This window comes from Oncorhynchus gorbuscha, linkage group LG10, assembly GCF_021184085.1.
Source record: "Oncorhynchus gorbuscha isolate QuinsamMale2020 ecotype Even-year linkage group LG10, OgorEven_v1.0, whole genome shotgun sequence".
Classification (NCBI taxonomy): Eukaryota; Metazoa; Chordata; class Actinopteri; order Salmoniformes; family Salmonidae; genus Oncorhynchus; species Oncorhynchus gorbuscha.
The window spans coordinates 72,563,515-72,577,656 of NC_060182.1; the positions used below are offsets into that span (position 1 = coordinate 72,563,515).

Here is a 14,142-nt window from a genome sequence, read left to right on the forward strand (position 1 = left end):
TTACCTTGTTCCATTGCGATTTAGCGACTCTTTGTGGCGGGCCCGGACGCCTGCAAGCTGACTTCAGTCGCCAGCTGGACGGTGTTTCCTCCGACACATTGGTGCGGCTGGCTTCCGGGTTAAGCGAGCAGTGTGTCAAGAAGCAGTGTGGCTTGGCAGGATCGTGTTTCGGAGGACGCATGGCTCTCAACCTTCGCTTCTCCTGAGTCAGTATGGGAGTTGCAGCAATGAGCTAAGACTGTAACTACCAATTGGATATCACAAAATTGGGGAGAAAAAGGGGTAAAAGTACCCCTTCCCCCCAAAAAATGTTTTATCTGTTGACTGTTCCTGGACAATAAAAATAGATTTTTAGACACACACCAAGAGGAGGAATGTCAAAATTCACACTAGAGCTGTATTTCATGGTTGTCTATGACTGTACTGTACTGTACTTACATTATTTTACTGTACATGGAAAATAAGAGCACTACTTTTGGCAGACATTTATCGAATATGCAAAGTTTCAGGTTGCCCACATGATTGACAGTGGATCATGCTAAGTTCAGAACAATCCATATGATTGCAGAGTACAGCACCATTTGTATAAATCAAGTCAATGTATCCAAATGATAGATAGCATCTCTCCCTCTCGTCTTACCAGGGTTGGGTAGGATACTTTCTAAATGTAATCCATTACAGTTACTAGTTAGCCTACTTATCCAAAATTGTAATCAGTAATTACCCAAACTCAGTCACGTAATCGGATAACTTTACGTTACTTTTGGATTACTTTCCCCTTAAGAGGCATTCGAAAAAAACAAGAAGGATCCATCAAACACATTTGGGTGTTATCATAGTTGTTTCTGATTTGTGGTCAGACTCGCTCAGATAGAACAAACTTATTTTCAATGCTGAATTAAATGTCATTGAGAAAACAGAAAGATGTCATAGTGTATTTTTTTGCAAACATCCTTTCTGAATTTAAAAGTAATCCAAGAAGTAATCATCTAGTTTTTAAAAAGTATCTGTAACCTGATTACAATATGTTTTGCTGGTATTGTAACTGATTACAGTTGAAGTTTTTTGTAATCAGATTACTCTCCAACTCTGCTGCTTACATACTGTAGTAGTGTTTGTAACTCAAAACTGATTTATATAGCTTGACATCTGCAGTTTGATGAAATGAAAAGTATTTAGGCTTTCAAGTAGTGCTGAAACAGGGGGAGGTTTATAAGATAAGTTCAACATGCCTGCTTGTATTACTATCTACTCCCACACAGGACAGAGATGTCTCTTACCTTTAAAAGTTCAAAGGCATTTTTTTTCTTGAGGGATACTGTTTTCTCATGTGTATTTTATTAAACTGAACACCATTATTTTCACCCTCTCTGATCTCCATCACAAACTGTTTGGCCTCGCTCTTAAGCCTGATGGAGTTGGTTCTGTTTTTCTTTCCCACTGTTTGTGGTGAATGCGTGACAACCCAACACTAGTCTCTCAGCAGTCATTCCACATATCTGTTTTGTAAGACCACAGAGGCCTCTGCCTCTCCCTCGCTCTCCTCTCTCTCTCTCTCTCCTTGCTGTTCTCTAATCCATCATTCCAGCCAGGGACTGGCACACATCACCAGTTTGTTTGTTTTTATAATAGTCCTATCAGGTGTGCAGTGCAGTCAGAGGCTTTTTTGGCTACGGAGATTAGGGGAGCCTCATTTTAAAACATTTACAGGACGGAAGTCATACATTGGGAGAACTGACAGCCTAAAAACGGTAGAATGGTCCATAATTATTGTGAGCGGAACGTTTCCAATTAATGGTGAAATGATTGTACCTCTTGATGTACCTAGTTATTAGACATTTTAATAGTGTTTTGTATATAGTTCAATGCCTGGTGGGGAAGGCTGGTAGACTTCTCAGAGAGATTATTTATTTGAAGTATTGTAAATGGGAGGTGTAATAATGGCTAGCTTCCAGGGTAGCTCTGCAAACAGCATCCATCATTTGAGTGGATTATTTTTGCTGGAGCTCAGAAAGAGTGCTGTTCAATATCCTGGCTGGCTTTGAAGCTCAAGGGCCGTAGTGAACAACACACTTTTTAATCAGGACATAAAGAGAGAAGGGCAGGGAGGAGAAGGAGAGGGCGAGTAGGGGAGAAACAATGGGATAGGGGTATAAGAAAGAAATGAAAGATGTGGAAGGAAGAAAGAGAGAAAAGAGTGAGAGAAAGAAAAGGGGGTGGTCCTGGTGATATAAGGGTGTTTCCCCATCCAGCCACTGCTGTAGAAGCAATCCTTCTCCAAATCGGCCAGTGGGCAGCCTGTCCTCCCCTGAGCTATCCCAAGAATCTGGTCAGCCAGTGCAACATGGCGCCTCCTCAATCGCCCCAGCTGGCTGTTTGTGCTCTGTTTGGGGTGGTCTCCTGACAACTGACTCCCACCCGACCCTCCTAAACCCCCACCCCAGCCACCACTCCACCCTCACCCCTCCTGCTGGAATAGATAGGGACATGACAGACAGGCAGACAGGCAGACAGGCAGACAGGCAGGCAGACAGGCAGGCAGACAGGCAGACAGACAGACAGACAGACAGACAGACAGACAGACAGACAGACAGACAGACAGACAGACAGACAGACAGACAGACAGACAGACAGACAGACAGACAGACAGACAGACAGACAGACAGACAGACAGACAGACAGACAGACAGACAGACAGACAGACAGACAGACAGACAGACAGACAGACAGACAGACAGACAGACAGACAGACAGACAGACAGACAGACAGACAGACAGACAGACAGACAGACAGACAGACAGACAGACAATCTACACTGATCCGTTTTTTACAATTAGCATGGTGTAAAGTTTATACTGTAACACGGTGTTGACACAGCACAGACCATGTAAACAGAGAGAGGATCATGGTAGCCTTCATTTCTACATGGATACTTTAAATCTCTATAGTACAGTGGTAGTGATAGTAGAAGTGCTGTAGTGGAAGTGATAGTACAGACTTTGTTGACTGTCCAGATACACTACATTATGTGTGGCTGATAACATATGGTGGTTGTTTGATGATGTATGTGCGCACTCCCTCAAATCGTTGGGAGAAAATATTTGTTAAATTGTATTCTTCATAATATAAAATAATGCTATTGAATTCGAAGAAAGTCTTGTCTGCTAAATTAACTAGTGTAGCCCACAGCCATTTATCTATCATAGCCAGATCAGGACCTAACATAAGGACAACTCAGAGTATGCTATTCTGTTCTTCTGAAATAGACTACATTTTCTTCATATCATGCTTCTTTAGACCTGTCTAAAATAAATAATGGATTTGTTGTGAAGGTGTAGGCTATATTACATGGATTTATTAGACTTTTTAAAATGTAGATCTTCCAAAGGTCATCATCAGTAGCTTGTAGGCTATTTGTGGAAGCCAGGAGATGCTAAATGTGTTTATCACTGTCAATTACCATGAGACCGACAGTTATTTGCTTGACAATCACCGGCTGACGAAATGTAGTTTGCCAAGTAATAATACCATTCATAGTGAAATAACTTTTAATATGACGCTACCCAGAAACCATGTATATGACTCAGATCTGAAACTCATTGTGACCTACAGAATGATGGGGCATTTTCCTGAGATTCAGTTGAAGCTCAAGGCCAGGGAGTGAGAGTGACCTATTACCTTTGTCTGGATTTGTGAATGAAGAGGAGAGAAAGAAGGGAGGGCACCAGACCCAGTGGTACAGTAGGCTAGAGAGATAGTTTCAGTGGATTCTTTGGTTGTTGTTAGCCGTTTACTTTGCCTGTCTTCCCAACATTATGTCTGTAACTGAATGTGTCTGGGTACGTGGGTGTTTGCCTTTCCCTTCCATCTCTAAATGTACAAATGTGCTGTGTTTATTTAGAAGTTATATTCCATTCTGGTAATACAATTGGAATACAAAGTAGTCTACATGTTTTATCGCTTGAAAGTTGTGTCCTGCAGAATCCGAGTGGATTGCTGTTCTTAGTTACTCTTTGATGAGGGAGGATAGGGCCCCTCTCAAGGAGAGAGAGAGGACACAAAAAGGGTTGACAGGGAGGCCTGCAAGTCCTCTCCTTTTTTACTGATAATTGTATTTTTCAGTATTCCAACAATAACAACTATGTAGCAGCACTGAGATGTCCTGCCTTCCCCCAGTCTGCAGGTCCAGTGAGCCAACATTGTGTAAAGACAATAGCAGCCTAGGATAGTAGTTTAGGCCCAGACTCATAAAGGGTACCATTGTTCCTAAGGACCTCAAGAAAATAGAGAGGAAAGAGATTCAGGAACAAAAAAATGTGAAAAGAAAATCCAGGCAGCATGGGACCGTGTTCTGTTTGGATTGGAAAGTTCAGGAACCGGGAGGAATGTGGAGAGCCCAAGTGAGCAGCAGAGAAATATATCTTCCAATGGAGGCTGTTTTTTAAAGGGAATGGGTTATTATAGTTGGCCAGTTTAAGCCCTTCAATATTGGACATCAGGGGACTTTATGGTTCTTATTCCAGTTTAAAATGGCCAAGTAACTTTTTTGTTTGTAATAGTCATATGACATCATGACTGGGCCTGGTGCTGGAGGTGACAGACAATGGAAGTTTTGTGCCCAGAGAACCATAGACAGCTTTGGGGGGTTGGGGGAAAGTCGGAGGGTGGCTGGAGTGGGGGGTTAGAAGCCGCATCTGGTCCCTTTACCTGCCCCATTCAAATGCAGAGTGTGCGCCAAACTGGATTTGGACACATTTTACTGGAGGCTACACTGGGTTCAGGCTCTGTACAAGGTGTATGGCAGTGTTTCCCAAACTAGGGGTGGCCTGATTTGAAAATGAGGTCGTGAGAGAAACTCTAAAATAAAAAAATAAAAACTTGTGCTTGGTTCATAGAAGTAACATCAGTATCCTCCGATAGCCGCTAGATGTGGTTATAATAAACAGAGCGGTGTCTGTTTTCTTCCTACAAATGTTGCTCTATCTTTTGAACTGTTTAAGCTCCAAAATATTATGACCCCCATCACTTAGGAACACGTATCCCATTGGGCACAGACTTCAGTTCAACGTTTAGTTTTGATTTACATTTGGTTGAATTGTCAACTAACGTGAATTCAAAGTGAAATCAACAAAGCATTTCATCATGTCATTGGATTTAGGTTAAATGTTGTGTGAAAAAAATACGAAAACCCCTGAATTTGATGACTTTTTGCTAATCCAATTAGTTTTCCACATTGGATTCAATGTCATCACATTGATTTTTGGGGTTGAAATGACTTGGAAACAACGTTGATTCATAATCTTTTCCCCCAGTGGTATGTGTCTTCTGTTTCCCTCTACAATGCCCACAAGCCGTGCAGGACTCAGTAGACCAGGCACTAAATCAGACTGTGGGGAAAAGAATATCAACATGTTATTGCCTGATGGTCTTCACAACTTCGCAATACCGTTCTGATGCATTTCAGTCACTTCAAACCATACTATCTTCAGATTGAAATACAGTCCAAAGTATTGTGGGATTGATTTACAGTAGACTGTCAACCCCAATTAAAAAAGTAAATAATGGCCGTTGATTACATCACTTCTTTTTACATGGTGGGGTCGCACATTTTTGTTAAATATCAAAAGGGGGTTGTGGGCAAAAAGGTTAGGGGATCCATTGTGTATGACAATAGAACATAAATGTTATATTTATTTATGAAATGTACCTCATAAGACGTATTTTCTAAGTACTGAGTAACACATTCACTTCATTTATGAAATGTGTTTGACGTCAATATCAGAAGTCTATAGTGGATACTTCAGAATGTGAAGCTTTAGAAAGTAGGCAACGTTAGAACTGACAAGCTCAGTGCTGGTATGTTTGAAAATATTTGAAACTTGTGAATGACTCTACTAGCATGAAGTGATTCAGTGCAGTAGTGGCATGTGCAATCTATCTATCTGACACCCTGCTCTGCTTTGGTTGAACTTCTATAATTGGTCATAATGTTTGGTATTCTGAGGAATGGTAGTAGTTGGCAAGGAACATGATACTACATTCCATAAATTCATCAATGTCTACCTCACGAAGTGGATATGCATTACAAATGATCTATTATGTTTCATTGATAATATTTTCACTAAGCCGTGTCTTAGCTCCACCACATGAAGTCAGTCAGTCAATGACATCAACTCCACAGCTGTCTTTCAGAGCTGCACTTATGAAAACTGATCATATTCCTCCCAAATGTTACAGCGTGTGACCTTAGCATGTACCCCCTCAGTGTATCCTATAAATGCTAAATTTACTCAGATGGAGCCAAGCGTGTTTTACTGTGCCTGTTTGGCTGGGGGCCTTGTCAATGAAAATGTAAAAAGTGTGAAACAAAAAGCATTGAATTCAACTGAAACATTTTTCCACTGCTTGTTGAATCCCTTACGAAAAAAGATTGCAGTCAGTGTGCAGTATAACTGCAGTATGCTTGAAAATACTGCATCCAAAATAACTGTTTTTTTATACTGCAGCAAATTTGCAGTTCAGTTCAAAATACCACAGTCGACTGCAGTTACTGCACTTTTACTGCAGTTTCAAAACGGCAATCCTTTTTTGTAAGGGAATACTCATAAGCCTCATAATTGTGTCCTGAGTTAGAGGAGAGGTGAATCTGACTAACAACTTGTGTCTACTCCATAATAACAACATATTTGATAGTGTTCAGCTTTGAATGTGAATGAATTATATAAACCGCGTTGAAATAACTAAGAAATACCCCTCTGAGATCAGAACTGGAAGGTCACTCCAGTTGATGTTAGCCCAAATGGCGACAGAAGTCTTTCAAGTTTAACACTCGTGAAACCCTAATAGGCTTACTTCATATCTCTGTCATCACCCTCTGTTAAGACCTCCAAGGCCTTTCCTGTGTGAGTATTGGGCATAACTTTTATACCATGTTCAATTATATGCTGCATATTTTCTTTGCAATGTTAAAATATAAATGTTCTGTTCCTTTTCCCCTACAGATGACTCTGGTGCTGATGAGACTGGGCCAGGGGTCCCTGGTGGGGTGGACTCAGAGTATGACCCTGACCACCTATCAGGAAAACTAGGTAAGATCATAAAAAAGCAACATTACTGAAGTTATTTGCATTAGATTGAGTCTTATTTTATGATTCTGTTATGCATCTCTGCAAAGTTGTAAACCCAAAACTCGCTTTCCTCCTTTTCCCACAGTGCGTCCCCGCTTCACACAGCCTGCTAAAATGAGGAAACGGGTGATTGCCCGCCCAGTGGGTAGCTCTGTGCGGCTGAAGTGTACAGCCAGCGGTAACCCTCGGCCAGACCTTGTGTGGCTGAAGGACGACAGGCCGCTGACGGAGCGCGAGGTTGGCGAGGGGCGCCAGAAGAAGTGGACTCTGAGCCTGAGGAACCTGACCCCGGAGAACAGCGGCAAGTACACCTGCAGAATCTCCAACCGAGCCGGGGAGATCAACGCCACCTACAAAGTGGAGGTCATACGTAAGTATCATACAGTCACAGAGGCCTGAGTTATAAATACACTTAACGAGTCAGTCCAAGATCTCATTGCTAATGTATGAGGTAGACTCCTCAGGGGAAAGAACCATAAAATACTGTATTATATACTGTATCACAGTCCTGCAGACTGAGTTCTATGGACGTTGTGATAATGATATATTGGCTATCGTGGATGGAAGCTCAATGTGAACGTTGATGCAATTGCCACGTAATCATAGTAACGTCGGGTCTGGATTTGAGGAGGAACCATAACCTTTTGGAGATCCTTGCTCTCTGATGTACCTTCGTCAGACGGCTGCGTTTGATCAGTAAGTCTTACTCATATCCCTACTCCATGGATGAATGTGCTTGTCTAATCATGTACGTATATGAGAAGCATATTGAGAAGGCAGGTCTGAGAATGAGGGTTGTGTTCTGGTGTGTGGGGGAGGAGGAGGGGGCTGCTCAACCACAAGCCCCTCCAATCTTGAGCTGATTAAGATCCAGCTGTCTGCCAGCCCCCCACCCCCCCTGAACCCCTCCTCCCCCTGAGATGTGTGTCCTGTACAACCAGGAGCAGAGAGAGAGGAAACTAATCACACATACGTCTTGTGTTACATGTGGTATTTCTCTCTCTCCGTCTCTCTCTGTTACAAGTTCTAAGCCTGAGGCCAATAACTGCCATTACGCTGGTACATGCAGAGAGTCAGCCTTGATGAAATATGGAATAGTTGTGACAGTTCGTCCATTATGTCTCTCTGCAGAGCGGACCAACTCCAAACCCATCTTGACGGGCACTCACCCGGTCAACACCACAGTGGACTATGGGGGGGACTACCTCATTCCAGTGCAAAGTGAGGAGCGATGTCAAACCAGTCATCCAGTGGCTCAAGCGTGTGGAGTCCAACGGGGAGAGTCGGTACAATTCCACCATCGAGGTGGGCGACCATCGCTTTGTGGTGCTGCCCACGGGAGAGGTGTGGTCACGCCCTGATGGCTCCTACCTCAACAAGCTGCTCATCACCCGCGCCAAGGAGGAGGATGCTGGCATGTACATCTGTCTGGGTGCCAACACCATGGGCTACAGTTTCCGCAGTGCTTTCCTCACCGTGCTGCCAGGTAAGACCAGAGCCAGGATGCCAGCCATCTAGTACATCATTACCTTTAACCTGGCCTCCCAAAAATCCAACTTTCAAAACCTTTCCCATCACGTACAGTAGTGGCCAAAAGTTTTGAGAATGACACAAATATAAAACTTTCGACAAAGTTTGCTGCTTCAGTCTTCTTTAGATATTTTTGTCAGATGTTACTATGGAATACTGAAGTATAATTACAAGCATTTCATAAGTGTCAAAGGCTTTTATTGACAATTACATGAAGTTGATGCAAAGAGTGAATATTTGCAGTGTTGACCCTTCTTTATCAAGACCTCCGTAATCCGCCCTGGCATGCTGTCAATTAACTTCTGGGCCACATCCTGACTGATGGCAGCCCGTTCTTGCATAATCCATGCTTGGAGTTTGTCCGAATTTGTGGGTTTTTGTTTGTCCACCCGCCTCTTGAGGATTGACCACAAGTTCTCAATGGGATTAAGGTCTGGGGAGTTTCCTGGCCATGGACCCAAAATATCTATGTTTTGTTCCCCGAGCCACTTATTTAACACTTTTGCCTTATGGCAAGGTGCTCCATCATGCTGGAAAAGGCATTGTTCGTCACCAAACTGTTCCTGGATGGTTGGGAGAAGTTGCTCTCGGAGGATGTGTTGGTTCCATTCTTTATTCATGGCTGTGTTCTTAGGCAAAAGTGTGAGTGAGCCCACTCCCTTGGCTGAGAAGCAACCCCACACATGAATCAGGATGCTCAGGATGCTTTACTGTTGGCATGACACAGGACTGATGGTAGCTCTCACCTTGTCTTCTCAGGACAAGCTTTTTTTCTGGATGCCCCAAACAGTCAGAAGGGGATTCATCAGAGAAAATTACTTTACCCCAGTCCTCAGCAGTCCAATCCCTGTAGCTTGTGCAGAATATCAGCTTGTCCCTGATGTTTCCTGGAGAGAAGTGGCTTCTTTGTTGCCCTTCTTGACACCAGGCCATCCTCCAAAAGTCTTTGCCTCACAGTGCGTGCAAATGCACTCACACCTGCCTGCTGCCATTCCCGAGCAAGCTCTGTACTGGTGGTGCCCGGATCCTGCAGCTGAATCAACTTTAGGAGACGGTCCTGACATTTGCTGGACTTCTTTGGGTGTCCTGAAGCCTTCTTCACAACAATTGAACCGCTCTCCTTGAAGTTCTTGATGATCCGATAAATGGTTGATTTAGGTGCAATCTGACTGGCAGCAATATCCTACCCTGTGATGCCCTTTTTGTTCAAAGCAATGATGAGTAACAGAGTGAACAGTCCGTTGCTCGGGTTACTGGAGTCCTTGACGATCTCCCAGGCCTTTCTCAGACACCGCCTGGTGTATATGTCCTGGAGGGCAGGGAGCTTGCCCTCAGTGATGCATTGGGCCATCCACATCACCCTCTGTGGAGCCTTGCAGTTGAGGACGGTGCAGTTGCCATACCAGGCAGTGATGCAGTTGGTCAATAGGGGGCACTCTTTCCTCTGATCTAAAAAAATATCCCAATGCCCCAGGGCAGGGATTGGGGACATTGCCCTGTGTAGGGTGCCGTCTTTCAAATGGGTCGTTAAACGGTTGTCCTGGCTCTCTTTGGTCCCATGGCACTTATCGTAAGAGTAGGGGTGTTAACCCCGTTGTCCTGGCTAAATTCATACCATCATCCCCATCTTCGAAGTGGCTCATTCATCCTCACCCCGGTCCTCTATGATGTACATGCCGGGAAAGTTTAAGCTTTTGACCCCTCTGGGGTGCCCCTGTGTTGAGAGTCATCTTGACGGGAGAGATGTTGTCTACCCTCACCACCTGGCGTCTGCCTGTCAGGAAGTCAGGACCCTGAGCTTAATGATCTTAGAGGGAACTATGGTTTTGAAAGCTGAGCTGTAGTCGATGAACAGATTTCTCAGTATGTTTGGAATGGCTTGTTTCAGGTCGCAGAGGTACTCATTTGAAAGATCAATATAGGGAGTTTGTGTGTACAGTCGTGGCCAAAAGTTTTGAGAATGACAGAAATATAAATTTTCAGTCTGCTGCCTCGGTTTGTATGATGGCAATTTGCATATACTCCAGAATGTTATGAAGAGTGATCAGATGAATTGCAAAGTCCCTCTTTGCCATGCAAATGAACTGAATCCCCCCAAAACTTTTCCACTGCATTTCAGCCCTGCCACAAAAGGACCAGCTGACATCATGTCAGTTGATGAGGACAAGGCTGGAGATCACTCTGTCATGCTGATTGAGTTCGAATAACAGACTGGAAGATTCAAAAGGAGGGTGGTGCTTGGGATCGTTGTTCTTCGTCTGTCAACCATGGTTAACTGCAAGAAAGCAAAGGGAACCAGGTCATCAGACTGCTGAATAGCTAACCCTAGCTGTTCACCTGCTTAGACCTGTATCTTAAAGACTACAGTGCATTTGGAAAGTATCCAAACCCCATGACTTTTTCCACATTTTGTTATGTTACATCCTTATTCTAAAATGGATTAAATCGTTTTCCCCCCTCATCAAGCTATACACAATACCCCATAATAACAAAGCAAAAACAGGTTTTTAAACATTTTAGCAGATTTGATAAAAAATAAAAAACTGAAATATCACATTTGCATATTCAGTATTCAGACCCTTTAGCCTTGAGTCTTCTTGGGTATGACGCTACAAGCTTGGCACACCTGTATTTGGGGAGTTTCTCCCATTCTTCTCTGCAGATCCTCTCAAGCTCTGTCAGGTTGAATGGGGAGCTAGACAGATATTTTAAGGTCTCTCTAGAAATGTTCAATCGGGTTCAAGTCCGGGCTCTGGCTGGGCCATTCAAGAACATTCAAAAACTTGTTCCAAAGCCACTCCTGCATTGTCTTGGCTGTGTGCTTAGGGTTGTTGTCCTGTTGGATGCTGCCACCACCATGCTTCACCATAGGGATGGTGCCAGGTTTCCTCCAGATGTGACGCTTGGCATTCAGGCAAAATAGTTCAATCTTGGTTTCATCAGACCACAGAATCTTGTTTCTCATGGTCTGAGAGTCCTTTATGTGCCTTTTGGCAAACTCCAAAGGGGGCAATCATGTGCCTTTTACAGAGGCGTGAATTCCGTCTGGACACTACCATAAAGATCTGATTAGTAGAGTGCTGTAGAGATGGTTGCCCTTCTGGAAGGTCCTCCCATCTCCAAATAGGAACTCTGAAGCTCTGTCAGAGTGACCATTGGGTTCTTGGTCACCTCCCTGACCAAGGCCCTTCTACCCCGATTGCTCAGTTTGGCCGGGCAGACAGCTCTAGGAAGAGTCTTGGTGGTTCCAAACTTCTTCCATTAGATAGTTATGGAGGTCACTGTCTTCTTGGGGACCTTCAATGCTGCAGAAATGTTTTGGTACCCTTCCCCGGATCTGTGCCTCGACAAAATTCTGTCTTGGACCTCATCCATAATTTAGCACATCCATAATTTATACTGTATACACTCAGTTTATTAGGTACACCACCCCGTTCATGAAAATGGTTTGCTCCTACAGACAGTGAGTCACGTGGCTGTGCCTTGCTAGATAAAACAGGTAGACAGGCATTGAGGCATTCAGTTACTGTTTTATTGAAGGTGAGAATGGGAAAAACAAGTGACCTAAGCGACTTTGAGCCTGGTACGATTGTCGATGCCAGACAGGCTTTTCACGCACGAAAGTGCGCATCCGAACATTGTTGTTGACCAGGTGCATCTCTTCATGGCTACAGGGGGCTAAGACCCAGTACTAGATGCGTGTACCTAATAAACTGGCCACAAGTGTATATTGTGTACTCATCAGATTACTACTACACATACTACCTATTCTATTACTTATTGTATGGCCCTATCATTATTTATATTGATCATCGTACTGCATGCACCATTTATACCTGCTGTAAACTCTGCACGTGACAAATAGAATTTGATTTAATACTAGAGCTCCCCTAAACCTTAATTTGGCTTTCTCAAATCCCCAAGATCCTGGGATTCTGTCCTGTACAGGGATATATTGTCCTGTACAGGGAGATATTAATATTTTCAGTGCATGTACTCCAAGATTACTCAGAGTAAGGAACATGATAAAACTCCTTTGTTTTCAGTTTTCTTCATCCACTGATTCTTGTGAACTTTGCATTGGTGAATAATGTTAGATGCACTATTGTAAAGTGACTGTTCTACTGGATGTCATAAGGTGAATGCACCAATTTGTAAGTCGCTCTGGATAAGAGCGTCTGCTAAATGACTTAAATGTAAATGTAATGTAGTATTGACCCACTGCGGTGATTTAATTAATCAACCAAGACCCTCTGATGTGTAGCTACAGTTGAACTCGGAAGTTTACATACACTTTAGCCAAATACATATAAACTCAGTGTTTCACAATTCCTGACATTTAATAATGCGAGTAAAATTTCCCTGTCTTAGGTCAGTTAGGATCACCACTTTATTTTAAGAATGTGAAATGTCAGAATAATTGTAGAGAGAATGATTTATTTCAGCTTTTACTTCTTTCATCACATTCCCAGTGGGTCAGAAGTTTACGTACCCGCAATTAGTATTTGGTAGCATTGCCTTTAAATTGTTTAACTTGGGTCAAACGTTTCGGGTAGCCTTCCACAAGCTTCCCACAATAGTTTGGGTGAAATTTGACCCATTCCTCCTGACAGAGCTGGTGTTGCAACTGAGTCAGGTTTGTAGGCCTCCCTTCTAACACACACAGGGCTTTGTGATGGCCACTCCAATACCTTGACTTTGTTGTCCTTAAGCCATTTTGCCACAACTTTGGAAGTATGCTCTGGGTCATTCTCAATTTGGGAGATCCATTTGCGACCAAGCTTTAACTTCCTGACTGATGTCTTGAGATGTTGCTTCAGTATATCCACATAATTTTCCTGCCTCATGATGCCCTCTATTTTGTGAAGTGGACCATTCCGTCCTGCAGCAAAGCACCCCTACAACATGATGCTGCCACCCCCGGGCTTCACGGTTGGGATGGTGTTCGGTTTGTTCGATTTGCAAGCCTCCCCCTTTTTCCTCCAAACACAACAATGGTCATTATGGCCAAACAGTTCTATTTTTGTTTCATCAGACATTTCTCCAAAAAGTACGATCCCCGTGTGCAGTTGCAAACCGTAGTCTGGCTTTTTTATGGCGGTTTTGGAGCAGTGGCTTCTTCCTTGATGAGCGGCCTTTCAGGTAATGTCGATATAGCGCTCGTTTTACTGTGGATATAGATGCTTTTGTACCTGTTTCCTCCAGCATCTTCACAAGGTCCTTTGCTGTTGTTCTGGGATTGATTTGCACTTTCGCACCAAAGAATGTTCATCTCTAGGAGACAGAATGAGTCTCCTTCCTGAGCGGTATGACAGCTGCTTGGTCCCATGGTGTTTATACTTGGGTACTATTGTTTGTACAGATGAACGTGGTACCTTCAGGCATTTGGAAATAGCTTTCAAGGGTGAAGCAGACTTGTGGAGGTCTACAATTTTTTTGGGAGGTCTTGGCTGATTTATTTAGACTTTCCCATGATGTCAAGCA

At 43.4% G+C, this 14,142-nt stretch overlaps 1 pseudogene; it reads left to right on the forward strand.

Moving 5' to 3' along the window:
* Positions 1 to 14,142, forward strand: part of LOC124046507 — a 66,902-nt pseudogene that overhangs the window by 51,214 nt on the left and 1,546 nt on the right.